Source organism: Petaurus breviceps, unplaced genomic scaffold, assembly GCF_028583685.1.
Source record: "Petaurus breviceps papuanus isolate PSGF00001 unplaced genomic scaffold, PetGlider_PUasm1.0 229, whole genome shotgun sequence".
Classification (NCBI taxonomy): Eukaryota; Metazoa; Chordata; class Mammalia; order Diprotodontia; family Petauridae; genus Petaurus; species Petaurus breviceps.
This window is the reverse complement of record NW_027185903.1, coordinates 6,361,648-6,382,789: the sequence shown is the minus strand read 5'-3', so window position 1 is coordinate 6,382,789 and position 21,142 is coordinate 6,361,648. Positions and strand designations below refer to the sequence as shown.

Genomic DNA, 21,142 nt, shown 5'->3' with positions numbered 1-21,142 from the left:
CATGAAAATGTTATTTGATTCTAAGTTTTATGAAGGCAGGTACCATATCTCTTTCATATAAATTTAGCAAACATTTATTAAGTGCCTATTGCGTTCTATGTGCTAAGGCTACAAAGACAACATGAAACAACATTCTGTACTGCAGGATCTTACGTTCAACAGGTAGATGCATCTGAGTATCAGTGTGATGTAGCAGTCTCAAATTGTGATAGAAACATATCCTTTAGAAAACCACAAATTAACATTATCTATGTTGTATAGTAGTTTTATTTATTTTGTCAGAAATTTTTCAAAATATTTTAATCTGGTTCTAAGGGTTGCCCCTGGACAGTCTGGTACCTCTGATGCAGTGGATAAGACAGTGAACTTGTAAATTAGGACTTAGGAAAGCCTGGGTGCAAATCCTGTTTCACAGACTTCCTAGCTATGTGAGTCTACGAGTCATTTCAATTCTCTGTTGCCTCAGTTTCTAATTCTGCAAACTGTGAGGTTTGGACTTGTTCGATTTTTAAAGTTTCTTCTAGCTCTAAAATCTGTTATTTCTGATGAATGGAAGAAAAGAAATAAGCATTTATTAAGTTCCTATTATATACCAGGCACTGTGTTAAGAATTTTACAAATATTATCTAATTTGGTCCTCACAAGAATTCTGGGAGTTTGCCAACTATCCTTCCCATTTTACAGTTGCTAAACCTGAGGTGGACAGAAGTTAAGTGACTTATCCAAGGTCACACAGATAGTGAGTACCTAAAACCAGATTTGAACTCTGGTCTTCCTGTCTCTAGACCTAGAGCTCTATCCACTGTACCACCTTCCTACCTGATCTATGAATAAGTACAGTACAGAAAATAGAAGTGAAAGAACACTAGCAATCGAAGGAACAAGGGAAGGCTTCACAGGGGAGAGGCCCCTTGACCAAGCCTTGAGAGAAGACAAGGGGTCTGACAGTTATATATGGGGAGAGATTGCATTCCAGTAATGGGGAATGACTCATGAAAATGCATAGAGGTGGGAATATCAGACTGGAGGAGTGGCTAAGTTGTTCCTCTCAGCTGGGAAAGAGAGTTCATGAAGAGAAAACACATTAGGAGAAAAAGCCAGATGGTAGTGAATGTTAAATGCCAGGCTAAGGAATTCCTACTTTATCCTAAAGGATAAAGGAAGCTCCTGAGAATTTTTGAGCAGAGGTGTGTAAATAATCTCGGTAAGACTAATTACATCTGGGATGATGGAGTCAGCATCCAGAAAACAATCTTGATAGACTAAGAAAATGAAGTAATTTATTGGGTTGAATGTAAAATTTTACATTGGCTTCCTAAAATCTACTTTACAAGATGGAGGAGGTGTGGTTCCATGATCTCAGGTGCTAATTCCATCCCCCCCACTCATACTGATGAGCTGTGTCCCCAGATTGTGGCTACTGAGTCCTTTCAGGTCTCTGGATGTACCTCTGAGAAGTTACATACATCACACTAATGCTGTTGTCTTGAGCCCTCTTTCCAATGTGTTCCTCCATGATTATAGTATAAGTATCACTTTAGTCATCCAACCTTAAGTAGCTCTTAGAAAGTAAAAACAAGGTGTTATAATTAGAATAAAACATCTCACCAAAAGCCCACTCTCCTACCAGTAAATAGAGTCCCAGGGAAAGGAAGTTTGAGTTTAGAGAATACAGGTAATAAAAAGCTAACTCTAAGCTTATGGTTGCTGGAAGTACTACTGTTGTCCTTACTTCCCCATGTACTATGCTCATTGAGCATGGTCTGGCTTCTTTTCTGAGGTCTTAGTGGAGCCAGGAATCTACATCTATTCTACCCTTGGTTCCTACTGCAGATATTTCCAAGAGCTGATCTGAAGGTGTCACTAGGACACTGAGGAGAAGACAGCAAGTACATACTGGGGACTTTTGCAAAGTCCTCCTCTAGCCAAAAGTGTGAGGGAGGAGACGTACAGCAAGGCCAAAGCTAAAGTCTCTCTTTCACTTCCTCCCACCAAGTGGTTCCTCCTCATGCATTTTCCTAGAATGTCACATTTGCTCCAATCTCTGGAATTACTCCTATTCTCGACTAGTTTAATATTTTACAGACAAACCTTAGCATACACAGAAGTTTTCTCAGTCTACTTGAATGTGATTCCTGTTCTTTTCACACTTAGTCTAAAGCCTATAATGGCTCAATTGTTTGAAGCTAAAGACTGTGCTTGAGATTGGTGTGTTTGTATGGTTAAGATATCAGGACATTTTCACATATCTTAAGTAGGTCAGGGTAACTTGACTCAGCAAATCAATCCCACCCTTAGTGTTATAAGGCATTTTGTCTAAAAATGATAAGGATAATTTTTGTAGACTGCAAAGTCAGTACGAATCAGTGGTGTGGTATGGTAACCAAAAAAAAAAATCTAATGTGCTTTTGGGGGAAAGTAAGAAAAACAAAGCTTTCTGATATATGAAGGTGGTAGTCACACTGCATTCTGTCCCCAAACCCATCTAGAATACATATTACATTCTAGGTCCATGGATTTTAATAAGAATTTTAATAATAACAGGTGATGATGATGATGATGATGATGACAATTTTAATATGTTGGAGAGCACCCATATTTTAATATGTAGGACCACTGAGATTTTCCCAGAAAACAGAAGTTTTTTTAATTTAAACTCAAACAGCAGAACACAAATACAGAATAGAGAAAAGAAACAAAAACATATCATAAACTTAAGTATTGAAACAAATGCAAAGTAAGAAAGGGGGAAAACATTTCATGTGCATAGCAGAACATAGGAGAGGATTCATAATATGTAACAATAAATTTTCATTTCAGAAAGCCTGTATCATAAATAATGCATGTTGTGTTGAGAATTGTCCATCTTTTCTTTGCTTCTTTGTAAGTTTTCTTTTGTTCTTTGTTGTGCACTTTTTTACTTTGTTCTTTTTTTCCCTCCCCCCCCCTCCTGAAGGCTACAATTTTAAGTGCAAATATATTTCTCTATAGCTATAGATATATACCTATACATACACATAACATACATAGACATATATAGACATATACTTTACCAAAATATTCTACTCCTAATCTTTGTTTTTGTGTTTATCTCATTTCCTATCCTTCCTGCTTCCTCTACTTTACTTCTACCTGCTACTTTGCCTTCCTATTACTTGCCTATCTACCTCCAAGGATCCCTCACCTCTCCTCCCTTTCCCATAAATCTAAACATCCTTCTATAGCCCCCTTTTGCCTATTCCCTCCCCCTCCCCCTCAAGATCCCTCCATTGTCCTCTCCCCCTCCCTATATCCTTATTGCTTTATTTCTTCTGAATTTAGAAGACTTTTATACTCTTCTAAATCCACATATGTATTGTTCCTTCTTAAACCTATTCCAATGAAAATAGGTTACCAGAACTCTCCCATCTAATTCCTCTGTATGAATTCTTCCTCTTGCACCTCATTTATATAAAATTATTCTTTTTAGCTGTTCCTAAATGGTTTTACTTTTCAAGTTCATATAATTCTCAGGTCTACCCCCAATCTTTCTTATGAGCTACCCAATTATTAATAAGAAACTTAGACATATGGTTTGCTTTTTACATATATAAAAAGTAAATTGTCTGTCCTTATTGAATCCTTTATAATCAGTCTTTGGTATGTACCTTATGTTTCTCTTGGCTCTTGTATATCAAATCTACTATTAAGTTCAGGGTCGTTTTTTTTTTTTTAACAAAGTCTTGGAAGTCTGAATATTGATCAAATATCCCTTTTATTTCATTCAGGATTATGCTTAACTTTGCCGGGTATGATATTTTTGGCCGGAGCTCCAGTTCTTTTGCTCTTTGATATATAGTGTTCCAAAACCCATAGTCCTTTAATGTTCCTACTGCTAGGTCTTGTGTGATTCTAATCGTGGCTCCATCATATTTAAATTGTTTTGTTCTTGTTGTTTTTAATATTTTATTCTTGAGCTGGGGGTTTCAAAATTTGACTATAATATTCCTATGAATTTTCCTCATATGATTTCTTTTAATTGGTAATCGATGGATTTTTTTCTATTTCTACCACCCCTCCCCCCATTCTAATGCTTCAGGACAATTTTCTTTAATTATTTCTTGTATTCTTGTTTCAAGATTCTTTTTTTGGTCATAACTCTTAGTGTGATTATTTCTGTTTTCTCTTCTTGATCTATTCTCCAGATGTGCTGTTTTTTATAAGATATTTCACTTTCTCTTGTATTTTTCATTATTCACAGTTTAATTATTTCTTGATCTCTTATAATTTCAATGGCTTTGCCCTGCCCAATTCTAATTTTCAAGGTGCCATTTTCTTCCTTAAGAATCTGGGTCTCCTTTTCTAATCGGTTGACTTTCATAATCTTGTTTTCTTGGATTGTTCTTATTTTTTTTTAATTTTTTTTTTTATTAAGCAATCAGGGTTAAGCAACTTGCTCAAGGTTACACGGCCAGTTACTTCTGGGTGTGGTGCTGAGTGTCTGAGCCCGGGATTTGATCTCCAGGTCGTCCCAACACTGGAGCCGGTGCTCTTACTCGCTGAGCCACCTGGCCACCCCTAAGCAATTGGGGTTAAGTAACTTGCTCAAGGTTACACGGCCCGGTGTTTCTGTGTGGGTGCTAAGTGTCTGAGCCTGGGATTCGATCTCCAGGTCGTTCTGACACTGAAGCCGGTGCTCTTACTCGCTGTGCTACCTGGCCGCCCCTTATTTTTTTTTTAAGTTTTTCTTCCATCTTTATCATTTGATTTTTAAGTCTTTTTAAAGATCTTCTATGAATTCTTTTTGGGCAGGTGACCATTTTTAATGTTACTTTTTGGGATAGAAGGAGGTTTCTTTGCTTTAATATCCTCCTCTGAAGATGAATCCCGGTCTTCTCTTTCCTATAATAGCTTTCTGTGGTTGGATTCTTTCTCCTTTGCCTGTGCATTTTTTGTGGTGATAACACAATTTTTTATTTACCTCTAGCTCTGAGGTATGGAGGCTGGTGCCTCTTGCCCCAGATCTTCAGTTCTCCTCTCTAGCCTGGAACAAAAGCCAAACCTCCAACCTCCTGTAAGTGCCCACAGCCAGGGGCTTTCTACCCCACTGCTTCTGCACTCATGGGGTGTGTGTTCTTTCCTTCTCACTCCTGCTGCTCTTTGCAACATACCTGGGTCTGACATGCCTGGTCCGTAGAGGTTCCCTCGATCTTCCCCTGTTCAGATGCCCAACTCCCCTCACCACTTGGGGTAAATGCTCCTGTGTCTGGGGCTGAAGCAGCCTCCCAGACCAACCAACCCCAGAGCTTGCTGCTTGCTGTTAAAGTGAACCCTAGACTGAGGTGTTTACTCTTCACAGGGACCAAACCTCATCCTGGGATTTTTCTTCTGATCTTCTCAATTTATCCCAGGAAGACCCCTGTTGTGCCCCTATTCTTATCAATTTTTACCTGCACTTTGTTTTCTCTAAGGTGCTATTTTGTCTCTTTTGTGGAGGAAAATCTTGAGAGCTTGGACCTAACTTTCTGACCTACTCCACCATTTTCCCAGAATTCTCTCTAGACTTTTTAAGATAAATAGAGAATGGGGTCCAGAATTGAATAAAAGTAAAAGAGCAGACTGGATTACATTCAGAAAATTATACAATGCATTCAGTAATTCTGAGCTTCTCATCTGAACAAAGGCATATGTCTGGAATATCACTGTCTGCAAAGGGCAACAGAAAGAACCATTATGGATGATGAGAGGCTGCTAATTAAGAGTTGTGCACCTAAAGCAAAGTAAAGGAGATGCATATGTCACAAATTTGAAATTCTTAACTGGAAAGAAGAAAAGCATGGTCCAAGTCTTGGCTTTCAGACCTCCGTGGTCTGTGAGAATTGGCCGAGTCAGATGCCAGGTGCCATGAGAGGTGTGAGATAGCATTCACAATAAAGCAGGATTCTTAATCTGGGGTTCATGAACCTCCAAAGGACCTGTGGAGAGTTTTTAGGGGTTCTGTGACTTTGAATGGAAAAAACAAAACACATCATTATTTTCCTACCCTCTAACTGAAATTAGGCTTTTTCTTCCTGTTTTTCTGAGAAGGGGGTGCATGGGCTTTATCTGAGGGCCCAAGGGCTTGTGGCACATAAGAAGATAAGAACCCTGACAAAAAGGGATTTCAAGACAAGCGCCTGTATAGGGATTTTACATGATGCTAAACACCTGTATAGGTGACTTTGGGTGAGCTAAGCTTGCTTTGGTGCACAACTCTTGAGGAGGTCACAATAGACTTATGGGCACAGTGGAGCCAGTTATGAGAAGCCTAGAAACCTGACCACCAAAGGGAGGGCCTCTGGGTGACAGACTGAATTCAAATAATCCTGGGTTGCATATAAGATGGAGCTAGCAACACTGAGAAGAAGTTGTTGGAAAAGAATAATCATTAGTATTAGTTCATTTGGTGTGGATGTCCTAGTTCACATGCCCTAAGGTGAAAATGCAAATTATTTACTATTTGATAAACTAAAAAAATTACTTATCTTTTCTCCCTTGACTTTCTAGATAGGGAGTACCTGAGATGACTTGGGAATGTTAAGTAATGCCTTATAGAACAATAACCAAAAAGGACACAAGCAGAATGTCAAGAAGCTCCTGCTGATATCAAGCTACAGGTACAAATCTACTCATTTCAGCCGCTCTGTCCAAGTCCTCTTCCTGATACAAAACTATGTATACCAAGACAGATGAATCTGAAGACCATCTGAAAGAGGGATTACAGAATGGTCTTAGTGAGATGGTGGGCAGTGCTTATAGAATCAGAGAATTGGAGAGTTTGAAGGGACCTCAGAGATCCTCCAAGGGGCAGCTAGGTGGCATGGTGGATAAAGCTCTGGGCCTGAAATCAGAAAGCTAAGAGTTCAAATCCAGACTCAGACACTTACTAGCTGTGTGGCCTTGGGCAAGTTACTTAGCCTCTGTTTGCCTCAGTTACCTCATCTGGAAAATAGGAATAATAATAGCACTTACCACCCAAGGCTGTTGTGAGAATCAAATGAGATAATAATTGTAAGCACTTAGCATAGTACTTGACACACAGTAGGCAAAATATAAATGTTAACGGCTAATATCATCATGTAAGTCAACTCTCATCCAAATTATGAGTCCCTTCCATTAGTCTCTGATAAATGGTCACCAAATCTCTGCTTGAGGACCTTCAGCTAAGGGACCTAACTTTGGTCCATTGCAACCCACTCTATTCTTGGACATTTTCAAATGTATTTTTTTATGTTGAGTTGAACTCTATCTCCCTGTAATCCACAACCTCCTGCCCCCTGAAATGAAATGGGGATATTAAATAGTGACTTATAACACAAGAACAAAAACTGGCACAAGGCATTTGTTCCTCCCTACCCCTGACAGGTATGTGACTGCTAGCAGTTCTGCCCTCTAGGACCAAAAAAAAAACAAAAAAAAAACCCAAAAACAAACGAAGTCTGATTTTTTTTTCTAACTTCAACCTTTAAAATATTTAATTAAATAGAACTATTACAACCCCTCACTAAAATGTTATTACCCCAGGCTAAAGGCTAAACTTCTCCAATTTCTTGTGGTTGCCTCTCAGGACCCATCTTAGCTTTTCAGTTTTCCTTCCAAAGAAGTGATACCAAGAACCCGACAGCAGTGACAAAACATTGTGTTTGACAGTGAAGTGATGCCCTCCATTATTCTGAGCATGATGCTTCTGTTGATGCAGTCTAGATCACATGGCCACACGCAGAGTTCACAGGTAGAGAGCCCACCTGGAGGAATAAGCAGGTTAGACTAGTTTTCCCCTAAAAGGTATTGAAATTGTTCTGCCAAATAATCAGAAACTGAGAGGATGCCCATCAATTGGGGAATGACTGAACAAGTTGTGGTGGTATTTGGTTGTGATGGAATACTGCTATGCTGTAAAAAAATGATGAGCGGGATGGTTTCAGAAAAAAATGGGAAGGCACATATGAACAGTGAAGTGAGCAGAACCAGGAAATCACTGCACACAGTAATAGCAATTTTGTAATGATGATCAACTATGAAAGACTTATTACTCTGATCAATACAATGATCCAAGACATCTCTAAAGTATTCATGATGAAAAATGCTATCTATTTCCAGAGAGAGAACTGATGAAATCTGAGTGCAAATTGCAGTGTAATTTTCTCACTTTCTTTATTTTTCTTGCTTTTCTTTTGTTGTTGTTCAGCTGTTTCAGTCATGTTTGACTCTTCATGATCCCATTTGGGATTTTCTTGGCAAAGATACTAAAGTAGTTTACCATTTACCACCTCCAGCTCACTTTATAGAGGAGGAAACTGAGGTCAACAGGGTTAAATAACTTGCCTGGGGTCACACTGCTAGAAAGTGTCTGAGGCTGAATTTGAACTCATGAACATGAGTCTTCCTAATTCCAAGCCCAGTGCTCTACTGAACCATCTACCTGCTTTTCTTTTACAATATGGCTAATGTGGAAATATATTTTGAATGATTCCACAGGTATAATTGATATCATATTGTTTTCCTCCTTAGTGGGTGGGGGAAGTGTAGGAGGGAGGGAGAGAATTTGGAAATCAAAATTTAAAAAATATTAAAATAAATATTAAAAAGAATTGAAATTGTCCATGAGATTTGATTGTTTCAGGGGCTAAACTTTGGCCATTGACATGGCTTTCTGGTTGTCTAAAATTATAAAAGAAACCAGCTGCTTCAGACTTGGATGTCCTGTCCACCCCATGACTGTACCATGCTAGTTGCCACACCTTGCCCTACTGATGCTTTCTTGTGTGGACATGGTGTGTGGTATGTGTGTGTATGTGTGTTCATCTATCTGAGACAAGTACTGTATTCCTGGTGAATATCCTTTAAGCAAACCTTTTGTTTTCCATTTCTTGTACTATGGGCATTTCATTTCATTGAACCAAGAGACAAGACTGAGTCAAACCTGGACTATGCCAACATGTGGCCAAAGCACATGTGAAAAGGGGCAACCCATATTCTCTTGACGCAAGTCTAGTGATGTCTTCACACTGCTCCTGCCAGCCATGGATTCCCAGGTTCCACTGGCTACTGCTTCACATACTGTTCCCATTCTGACAGATACTTATTTCCCTACTTGGCTGTAGTTACTGTGCCCCAGCTTCAGGTTCAGCTGATATCCTGGCCTAGGGTACTGCTATTCACTTTCTTTCTTTCTTTTTCTTTAAATTTTATTTTTTCCAATTACATGTAAAAACATTTTTAGCTATTCATTATTTAAAATTTTGATTTCCAGATTTTCTCCCTACCGTCCTCCCCTCCCCTCAATTGAGAAGGCAGGCAATTTGATCTAAGCTATTAGATATGTGTGGTATGCAAAACCTATTTCCATATTAGTCATTGTGGAAGAAAACACAGGCTATGAAAAAATGAAGAAAAATAAAGTTAAAAAAAGTATGCTTCCATCTGCATTCAGACTCCATCAGCTCTTTCTCTGGAGATGGATAGAATTTTTCATCACAAATCCTTCAGAATTACCTTGGATCATTGTCTTGATGAGAATAACTCAGTCATTCATACCTGTTACAATATTGCTGTTACTGTGTACACTATTCCCCTGGTTCTGCTCACTTTGCTTTGCTTCAGTTCATGTAAGTCTTTCCAGGTTTTTCTGAAAGCATCCTGCTCATCATTTCTTATAGCATAATAGTATTCCGTCACAATCATATGCCACTACTTGTTCAACCATTTCCAAAATGATGGGCATCCCCTCAATGTTCAATTCTCCACCACAGAAAGAGCTGCTATTCTTGTACATATTGGTCCCTTTCTTTTTGTAATCTCTTTGGAATATAGGTCTATTAGTGGTATTGCTGGGTCAGAATATGCAATTTTATAGCCCTTTGGACAAATTGCTCTCCAGAATGGTTGGATCAGTTCACACCTCTGTCAGTGATTCAGTGTCCCAATTTTCCCACATTCTCTCCAACATTTGTCACTTTCTTCTTCTGTCATATTAACTAATTTGATTAAGTATGAGGTGGTGCCTCAGAGTTGTTTTAATGTGCATCTCTTTAATTGATAGTGATTTAGGGCATTTTTTCATATGGCTATAGATACTTTTGATTTCTTTTTCAGAAAACTACCTATTTATATTTTTTGACAATCTATCAATTGGGGAATAACTAGTATTCTTGTAAATTTGACTCAGTTCTCTATATTTTTGAGAAACAGGTCTTTATCAGAGAAATTTGCTATAAATTCTTTCATAATCATTACTGTTTCCTTCCTTCCTATTTATCATTTATCCTTTTCTCTGTCCTTTAATCCTGTTCATCTTCAAAAGTATCTTGTTTCTTATTACTGCCTCCCCCAATCTTCACTCCCTTCTATCAGCACCCCCTTCCTTTATTTCTTTCTGCTCCTACTTCTCTGTAGAGTAAGATAGATTTCTATACCTAACTTAGTGTGTATGTAATTCTCTCTTTGAGTCAATTTTAATAAGAGTAAGTAAGGTTCAAGTGTTCCTTCCCCACCTCCTTAACATTCCCTCCACCATAAAAGTTTATCCATGCCTCTTTTTTATTATTCTTTTATTTTATTGTGGGATTTTAAATTAATTAATTAATTTTTAGTTTTTAACATTAATTTCCACAACATTTTGAATTCCAAATTTTCTCCCCTCTCTCCCCTCAACCCCACCGCAAGATGGCATGCATTCTGATTACCCCTTCTCCCAGTCTGCCCTCCCTTCTATCACCCCCCCTCTTATTCCCTTCCCCCTTACTTTCTTGTAGGGAAAGATAGATTTCTATACCACTTTACATGTATATCTTATTTCCCAGTTGCATGTAAAAAGTATTTTTAAATATTTGTTTTTAAAAATTTGAGCTCCAAATTCTCCCCCTTCTTCCCTCCCTACCCACCTCATTGAGAAGGCAAACAATTCAATATAGATTATAGATGTGTAGTTATACAAAACACTTCCATGATGGTCATGTTGTGAAAGACTAACTGTATTTCCCTCCATCCTATCCTGCCCTCCACTTATTCTATTTTCTCCTTTAACCTTATCCCTTTTCAAAAGTGTTTGCTTCTGACTATCCTTCTGCCCCAATCTACCTTCCCTTCTATCATATTCTCCACCCCCTTTATCCCCTTCCCCCTTACTTTCTTGTCAGGTAAAATACCCAATTGAGTGTGTATATTAATCCCTCCTTGAGCCAAATCTGATGAGAGTAAGGTTCATTCATTCACTCTCACCTCTCCACTCTTCCCCTCCATTGTGAAACATTTTTCTTCCCTCTTTTAGGTGACATAATTTACCCCCATTCTATCTCTCTTTCTCCTTCTCCCAATATATTCCTCTCTCACCCCTTAATTTTATTATTTAGATATCTTCCCTTTATATTTAACTCACCCTGTGCCATCTGTCCATCTATCTATCTATCTCTTTCTGTCTGTCTATTTCCACCAACTACCCTAATACTGAGAAAGGTCTCATGATTTATAAATATCATCTTTCCATGTGGGAATGTAAACAGCTCAACTTTAATAAGTCCCTTATGATTTCTCTTTCCTGTTTACCTTGTTATACTTCTCTTGATTCTTATATCTGAAAGTCAAATTTTCTATTCAACTCTAGTCTTTTCATCAAGAATGTTTGAAAGTCCTCTATTTCATTGAATGTCTATTTTCCCCCTGAAGTATTATAATGTTTTGCTGGGTAGGTGATTCTTAGTTTTAATCCTACCTCCTCTGACCTCCAGAATATCATATTCCAAGCCCTTCGATCCCCTAATGTAGAAGCTGCTATTATCCTGAGTGTATTTCCACAGTATTTGAATTGTTTCTTTCTGGCTGCTTGCAATATTTTCTCCTTAACCTGGGAACTCTGGAATTTGGCTACAATATTCCTTGGAATTTTCCTTTTGGGATCTCTTTCAAGAGGTGATTGGTGGGTTCTTACAATTTCCATTTCACCCTCTGGTTCTAGAATATCAGGGCAGTTTTCCTTGATAATTTCTTGAAAGATGATGTCTAGGTTCTTTTTTTTGCTCATGGTGTTCAGGTAGTGCTATAATTTTAAAATTATTTCTCCCAAAACTATTTTCCAGGTCAATGGTTTTTCCAATGAGATATTTCACATTGTCTTTTATTTTTTCATTCTTTTGGTTCTGTTTTGTAATTTCTTGACTTCTCATAAAGTCATTAGCTTCCATTTGCTCCATTCTAATTTTGAAGGAGTTGTTTTCTTCAGTGAGCTTTTGAACCTTCTTCTCTATTTGGCCAATTCTGCTTTTTAAGGCATTCTTCTCCTCACTGGTTTTTTGGATCTCTTTTGCCATTTGCGTTAGTCTATTTTTTAAGGTGCTGTTTTCTTCAATATTTTGGGATCTCCTTTAGCAAGTTGCTGATTCATTTTTTCATGATTTTCTTGAATCACTCTCATTTCTTTTCCCAATTTTTCCTCTACTTCTCTTACTTGATTTTCAGAATCCTTTTTGAGCTCTTCCATGGCCTGTGACCAATTTATATTATTTTTGGAGGCTTTTGACGTAGGAGCTTTAACTTTGCTGTCTTCTTCTGGTTGTATGTTTTGATCTTCTTTGTCACCAAAGTAAGATTCTATAGTCTGAATTTTTTTTACAGTTTGCTCATCTTCCCAGTCAAATACTTGACTTTCTAGCTCTTTGTCAAGGTAGAACTCTGCTTCCAGTGGGGTGGGTGTAGGGGTGGGTGTACTGTCCTAGGCTTCAGGGGTTTTGTATCAGTCACTCGATCCCCTACTGTCTGTGGGCCCAGAGCTCCAGAATCAGCAGTAGCTGCTGCTGCTACTACTACTACAGCTGCTACTACCACAGCCACCACCTCCACCATCCCAGGGTTTGGACTGGTGCCAGACTGCACTCCTCTTTCACCTACATCCCACAGAGTTCCCCCACTGACCTTCCATGCTGTCCTAGGTGTTTGTGAGTTGGAAACTGCCGCAGCTGCCAGCGATTCAGTCCCCTGAGGCCTGTTCTGGCCACATCTATTCCACACTAGACTGCACTCCACTCCCAGTCTAGTGTAATATACCCTTCCCGTGGACCTTCCAGGCTTTCTTGGACTGGAGATGTGTTTCACTCTGTCATTTTGTGGGTTCTGAAACTCTAGAATTTGTTTAGAGTCATTTTTACAGGTATTTGGAGGGGTTTGGGGGAGAGCTCAAGCAAGTCCCTGCTTTTACTCCATCACCTTGGCTCCTGGAATCCCATGCCTCTTTTGAGAAAATGTACAACATTCTACCTCTCCCTTCTCCAAATGCATTCTTTATTCTCACTCCTTAATTTAATTTTATTTTTTTAGACATCATCCCATCATATTCAATACACATCCATGCCCTCTGTCCATGTATGCTCCTTCTAACTGCCCTAAGAATGAGAAAACTCTTATGAGTTACAAGTGTCATCTTCTCATGTAGGAGTGTAAACAGTTTAACTTCATTGAATCCCGTAGGATTTCTCTCTCCTGTTTACCTTTTTATGCTTCTCTTGAATCTTGTATTTGAAAATCAGTTTTTCTATTTAACTCTGGTTTTTTCATTAGGAATGCTTGGAGATTCTTTATTTCATTAAATATGCATTTTCCCCCTGATGATTCTTGATTGTAATTCTAGCTCCTTTGCCCTCTGGAATATCATATTCTAAACCTTCCTATCCTATCCTACATCTCTAATGTAGAAGCTGCTAAATCTTGTGTTATACTGACTGTGGTTCCACAATTTTTGAATTGTTTCTTTCTTTGATAATTTCTTGAAATATGATGTCCAGGCTCCTTTTTTGATTCTGACTTTCTGGTAGTATATTAGTTCCTAATCTCTCTCCTGGATCTATTTTCCAGGTCAGTTGTTTTTCCAATGAGATATTTCACATTTTCTTTTAATTTTGTCTTATTATTTCCTGATGTCTTATGGAGTCATTGGCTTCCATTTGCCCAATTCTAATTTTAAGGGATTATTTTTTTCATTAAACTTTTGTACCTCCTTTTCCATTTAGCCAATTCTGCATACTTGCTTTCATTAGACTTTTGTTCCTCTTTTGCCATTTGTCCTATTCTGTTTTTTAAGGTGTTATTTTCTTCAGTACTTTTGTGCCTCCTTTACCAAGCTGTTGACTCTTTTTTGTGTAATTTTTAATTTCTTTTCCCAATTTTTCTTCTACCTCTCTTATTTGATTTTTAAAATCCTTAGAACTCTTTCAGAAATTCTTTTGGGGCATGAGATCAATTAATATTTTTCTTTGATGCTTTGAATGTAGATGTTTTGATTTCAATGTCTTCATCTGAGTTTCTTTCTTGATATTCCCTGTCACCATAGTAATTTTCTATGATCTAGGTTTTTTTTTGTTTGCTTTTTTTCCAGCCAATTTCTTGATTTTTAACTTGATGTTAAAGTTGGACTCTGCTCTCATGGTGGAGGGGCACTATTTTTCATGTTGCTGTTTTCAGAGCTAATTTTGGGGGTCTGTAAGTTTTTAGTTCTTCCAAAGGGTTTGATCTAAGCCTGTGCTCTTGTCTGTGAGTGACCATAAGCACTCTTTTCTACCCTGGAACTATGACTAGGGTCTCCACTCCCCTGTGTCTGCAAAGTCGTGGTAAAGTAATGCTCTTCCTCATGCTGGGACTGAGACTCAAGATTGCAACCCAGATCCACATAAAGGCAATGCAACAGAGTTCTGTAACCAATGCCAGTGAAGGGTCCTTTATAATCTTCTTCTGACCAGTTTCCTGACCCCCTTACTGTCTATGAGCTGATCGACTGAGAGCTCTGGAAGCCCCTGCTACTGATTCAGGTACCCTCAAGGCCAGCGCTAGCTTGCTGGAACTGCACTGGACTGTCCTCTACTCTCACTCCAAGAAACAGATTTTTCCTGCAGACCTTCTAAGTTGTCTTGGGCTGGAAAGTTGTTTCAGCCCATCCTTTTGTTGACTATTGCTTCAAATTTCACTGTGAGGCATGCTTTAAAAGGTGTTTTGACGGGAATTTGGGACAGCTCAGGTAAAGTTCCTGACTTTACTCTGTCATCTTGGCTTTCATAAAGAACCAGAGTCTGGTTTCTATGATACTCAGAATAGATCCTATCAGGAAAGTCACACATTGAGAAATATTTTTCCTATAACATCTTAGCAACTGCTGTATATTTATGGCTCCTAGCTGGGTATAATTGGGGAAAATTGTCAGTCACTATTCATTGACAGAAAGTCAGGGAACACAAGAGCCAAAGGTTGGCTGATGCTTAATATTCTCTGGGATGCAATATGGATTGGTAGTACTTTCTTTTGAATATGCTGAGCATAAATTTAACATTTTTCATAGTCATCTGTCATTTTTGGCCAGTAAAATCTGCTTCTCAGTTCAAGACTTTGCACTCTTTAATATATTATCTTGTTTTTATTATGAACTTGACAAACATTAACAAAGAAGAATATTTTCATATGTTATATATGAAATTGTGAATATTATGCACTTTTGATGCATATGTTAAGCTTATTTTTAAAAATTACTATAAATTTGACAATTATTAACAAATAAACATTTCCACATGCAAAGAAAGGCAGAACAAGAAGATTGCATATGAAGTTATGGCTTTATTATGTACAATTTGTTTTTTTTTAACAAGGTAGTATAATGGATATAATGTTGAGCCTTGAGTCAGGAAGAACTGATTTCAAATACAGCCTCAGACACTTACTAGTTATGTGACTCTGGGCAAATCATTTAACCTTTGCTTGCCTCAGTTTCTTCAACTATAAATGGAAATAATAACAGCACATGCCTGTTATGTGAAACATAATAACACAGGGTTGTTGTGAGGATAAAATGAGATGATACTTTTACAGTCTTAGCATAGTTCCTGGCATATATTAAACACTATACGAATGTTAACTTTTAACATTGTTATTATTATTATTTTAAAGTATATATTAAATTTAGTAATATCAATACTAACTTGCTTGTCTGTGCCCCTTTTTAATATTCCTTGTTTTCTCTGTATTTTTCAATACTTCATTGATATCCTTTTCTTTCTTTTTCCTGCATAATTATCTCTGCCTCTCTACTCCTTTCTCTTCTCCCCTTACCTAAAATAATCCTTCCCTTACAATATCTAAGTATAGTCAAGAAAAAAACAAATTCATGCATTGGTCATGTCTGAGAATGTGTCTCATTCTGCATCTCTAGCGTTGAGGTGCTCTCTTGCTCCGAGGGTCCTCATGTTGACATGCAATAATTACTGTTTCTATTTCAAATGATCACTTTAATAATTCGTTCCTGAATTTTACTAAGATTTAGTACCAAGTTCTCTGACAGCAGATCTTGTGTATAGTTGGTTGATAGCTGGTATGGGGAAAACCAACTGGCTAAAAGAGGATTGTAGTTGTAAGAAGCAGTTCCCCAAAGGGTCTTTTGACTCATCCTACAGAGAGGGTTCTGGTGATTTCCACTATCTCATGTTTGATATTTGGAGGTATGGTTTGTTGCTGTTGTCATTATCATTATACATTATATTATATGTTACACATATTATGAATAATAATAACCTCTGATATCATCTGTCTGTTGGTCCAATAATATCACCTGATCTGGTAATATTATGTTCTCTCTACTGGTGTTAGCAAAGGAACATGTAGGGAAGTCTAGAGTGAGTGAAAGAAGGCCTAGAGTGTATATACAATTCATCCCAGTGATTTAAAAGAAAACTCTTCTGTGGGAAAGATATGAGCTGGGAAAAAGTCTCCTTTAGAGGTTCTTACTCCATAGCATACTCCATCTTATCCAGTCAAATTCAGTTCAATTCAAATCAACATTCATCATGTACCTCTTGTATGCAGAAGATTGGTTTAGTTTCTGGAAGAGATATAAAGCCTAGTCCTTGTGCTCATGGAGCTTATAGTATAGTAGGGAAATATGACATGTATAAATAATTATAAGACACATGATAAGTGTATGAGACATGTAAAAAGTTTGATGTATGAGGTCACTAATAGTTGAAAGGATCAGTGAAGGCTTCTTGAAGCGGGTAACATTTAAGGATAGGAGTACTCTCTAATTTGAAGGCAAAGTACTTGAGTTCAAATCTCAACTCTTCTTATAATTTATGTGATTTGGGGCAAGCCCCTTAATCTTTGGGGGTCTCAGCTTCCTCATCTATAAAATAAGGGGATTGAATGAGAAGATTCAAAGATCCATTCTAAGTCACATTATCAAATAATGCGTAGAAAGAATTAAAGAATAATAATGAGATAGAAAGGAAATTTCACAAACAGAAAATATCATGAACAAAAGTTTAGAGTTGGGAAAGTATGAAGTATGTATAAAGGACAGTAAATACCTTAGGTTGTCTGGTACACAATGTATGTGAAAGGGAGAAGTATTCAGTTGTAAGACAGGGTAGTCCCAGATTATAGAAGCCATTAATTTCAGGCAAAAGAATTTGAATTTTACTCAGTAGACATTAGAGAACCATTGAAAGGTTTTGAGGAAAAGTAATATTGGTCAGTTTTATAAATAATGAAGATCATTCTGGAAACCATGTGAAGAATGGTGGGAGGAGGAGCAGAGCAGAGGTGAGAATACCTGCCAGGAAGTTATTGCTATAGTACTAATGGATGCTAATGAAGACCTATACTCTATACTTAGTTAGGGAGTAGGAATTTGGGAGATATTACGAATTTTGGAGATACTGCAGGAGTAGAATGGACAAGACTTAGTAACTGATTCAGTGACGTGAGGGAGAGAAGAGTCAAGGGGTTAAACATTCGAGGCTGGATGAATGCTGGTGCTCTGATAGAAGTAATGAAGGAAATCATAAAAGAAGAGCATGTGTTAGTACTTATTGGGTTTGGGATGTCAGTGGTACCTCCAGGTAAAGGTGTCTCTCGAGAAGTCAAAGCAAGTTTTTTTTAATGATTAAAGAAATGAACATGCTTTAAGTCTGATGGTGAGGAGCAAGTAGAGAGGGAGAGATTAAAGTTGTTTGAAGTAGAGAGAATTATTGCAGGGACATGATCCCAAAGGAGAATACAGAGGGTGGGGTGAAGGGTCCATAAAGAGGATTGAATTTTGGGGATAAGTAGGAGGAAAAACATAACTATTATATCTCAAGCTATGGGAGAAGATGGTATCTAGGAGTGGAGAGTTATCAATGTCAGATACTACAGAGACCAAAGAGACTGAGCACTGAATAAAAGCATGTTGGAATGGATGACCTGTGAGTCATCACTACTCTACAGTTTTATTAGAGTGGTAGATGTAAACTAATTTGCAATTTCTGAAGAGAAATTAGGTTCTAAGTGAAAGCAACAGATATGGATAACTTTTCCCAAAAACATTTTTTTAAATTTAAAACAGACAGGAGAGATGAGATAGTAGCTGGAAGGAGCAAAGAGTCAATAAAAGATTTTTTTTAAAGACTGAAGAGATGTCCATGTTTTAAGTAAGATGGCAAGGAGCCAGCAGAGCAAGAAAGATTGGAATTGTATGAGGTAGAAGGAATTATTGCTGGACCAAGATCTTGAAGGAACTGTAGAGGGTGGGATCAAGGGTTCACAAAGAAAATTATCCTTAAAAAGTAAAGAAATATTTTATTCCTAAAAGAGGACCAGAAGTATGAATGATAATGCAGGGATATTTTGAGGAGCTGAGGATAAGATTTGATGCAACACTGGATGGATTGCCTTCTCTTACTGAAAATCGAACTTTTGCATTGATGGGAAAGTTTAGCTTTGGAGAATAGGTTATTTTGAGGTTCAATCCAGTTTTCTCTGGTTTAAATTATATCTCACACTTTCTTTTTTTTCATAGTCAAAGAATAATTATACACAATTAGTCCTGTTCTCCCTAGTTTATGAAGGAATGCTTCCTGTTTTCCTGCAGTCTTTTTTCCCCCATTTAATGTTGAAACATGGAATTTGTCAATTATATTTCTGAAAGTGATAAAAATTAGGATTCTTCTCTCATAACTTACATGAGGTTCTATCAATCTGTCCTTTGTCTTATGTTCCCAGTACTTGGAGGCAATTTCTATATTAATTCTTGAGACATTTTATTGGTTTGTTTTTTGTTTCATCTTTCCTGCCCTGGAGGCTAGGTATTCTTAAATCATCTCACTATGTTCTGTCTTCAACATAATTTTGTTTCAATTAGGAAGACCTCAGATGTTGCTGTTGTTGTTCTTCATCTTCTGTCTTTTGATATTCTTCTTATATTCTTAGTTCCAACTTTGCATTTTTATGTCTTGATTCAGAATTTTTTCCCAGAATATCTACTACTTTAGTGAGATTTTTCACCATTTATCCTACATAATTTGTTCTTGTCTTTTTAAAATTGCTTAATAGTTCTAATTTCTGAGCTTATTTCTTTCTATTCTTTCACTAACTTTATAAACCAGTCAAGTTCTTAAAGTAGTCCCAGGACTATTTGGGGGGTGTGAGTTGTTGTTGCTACAGGTTAATACTTCTGCGAGCCTTATCTTTACTTCTTTTATCCCATAATATTTATCAATTTTATTGGGGTGACTTTTTTATATTTGCTAATCTTTTCAGTCTGCTTGCTCTTTTTTCTGTGAGGTTTTCTTTGAGATTAATTCTTTCATTTAGTCTATTTTTTCACTTCATTTTTCTTTCACTTTCACTTTATTTCTTTCACATTTCTCACTATTTTGAGGTAAGAAAGGAGAACTTGGTTTAGGCATGACATTTCAAGCAGTTATTTTCCCAAAAGCTTGCCTTTGGTGATTAAAGGGATAAGTTTTAGTTTGTCTGGGAAATTAACTTTTGTAGAGTAATTCACTTTCTAATGAATTTGGATAAGTGAGATATCACTGAATATTGTTTTGATATATTCATATAGGACATTTTCCTTTGAGTTCTGGATACTTTATAGAATCTGAAAAAATATTCACCACATTTGTCCTTAACTTTTTTTTTTGCTTTTTGGAGGGCAATTGGGGTTAAGTGACTTGCCCAAATTCACATGGCTAGTAATTTTGTCAAGTGTCTGAGGCCACATTTGAACTCAGGTCCTCCTGGCTCCAGGGCCCGTGCTCTATTCACTACACCACCCAGCTGACCCCTGTCCTTAACTTTTTATATGATCTTGGGTAAACCTATTCATCTCTGTAGGTCCAAGTTTCTCATTCTGTAGAATAAAATGATAAGACTAGATTATCTTTGTGATCCTGTTAGTTCTCAAATTCTGTACTTCCTTTGAGAGTGTTTTCATACAAAGAAAAAAAATCTGTATAAACAAAGTTAAAATGGGAAAATTAAATGCAATTGAATAGGGATAAATGTAAAGTCCTCCACTTTGGTCAAAATTCAATTGTATAAGTACAATAAGAGGGTTGATATTGTTAGTAAAATATTCACTTGAAAAAGACCTGGGAGTCTTTGTGGACCACAAACTCAGTATGAGTCAACAAGAGTATGATGTGGCAGCCAAAAAAAGAGCAGTGCAATTTTAAGCTGTCTTAATAGAAATACAATGATGTATGGGTTCCATCTTAATCAGGCTACATCTTGAATGATTTATACTATCTTGTGGAAGAAAGATTAGATTTATTTTTGTTGGCTGCAGAAAACATAACAAGAAAAGACTTGAGTCAGAGAAGCCAGTTGAGAGGCCATTGCAGTTGGCCAACCAAGAGGTAATTAGAACCTAATTTAGAGTAGTGAAATGTGAATGGAGAGAATAGTACAGATGACAAGACTTGGCAGCTGATTGGACATGAGGACTGAGGGGTGAGTGAAAGTGATGAGGCAAGAATGACTCTGAGATGGTGAATCTGGGTGACTGAAAGGATAATGGTGTTCTCAACAGAAATATGGGATTTAAGAAGTAAAGGTTTTGAGAGGAGGGGTGTAAAGATAATGTTTTGGACAGGTTGCATTTGAGAAGCTTATGAGGCATTCATTTGGAGAAGTCTAGTAGGCATTTGATGATACAGGTCTTGAGTTCATAAGTAAGACCAGAGTTGAATGTGCAGATTTAAGTGTTCTTTGCATAGAGATGAGAGTTGGGATGATGAGATAACCAAGGATAAGGATGTAGAGGGAAAAGAGGAAAGGGACTAGAAGAGTTCTAGGATACATCCAAGGAGTGTGGGACGTAAAACACAGAAAGGGA

The 21,142-nt window shown here is 37.4% G+C and overlaps 1 protein-coding gene across 5 annotated transcripts in view; it reads right to left on the bottom strand.

The window, feature by feature from the left end:
- The window catches only part of SLC1A3 (solute carrier family 1 member 3), a 202,322-nt gene extending 200,573 nt beyond the window's left edge, over nucleotides 1–1,749 (bottom strand). For 4 of the 5 annotated variants that reach the window (XM_069096147.1, XM_069096151.1, XM_069096150.1 and 1 more), the window contains exon 1: nucleotides 1,733–1,749. The gene's annotated coding sequence lies outside the window, so the exon portion shown is untranslated. The remainder of the gene's footprint in view (nucleotides 1–1,732) is intronic. The other variant, XM_069096148.1, reaches the window with a different exon arrangement.
- Between the last annotated feature and the right edge of the window lie 19,393 nt (nucleotides 1,750–21,142).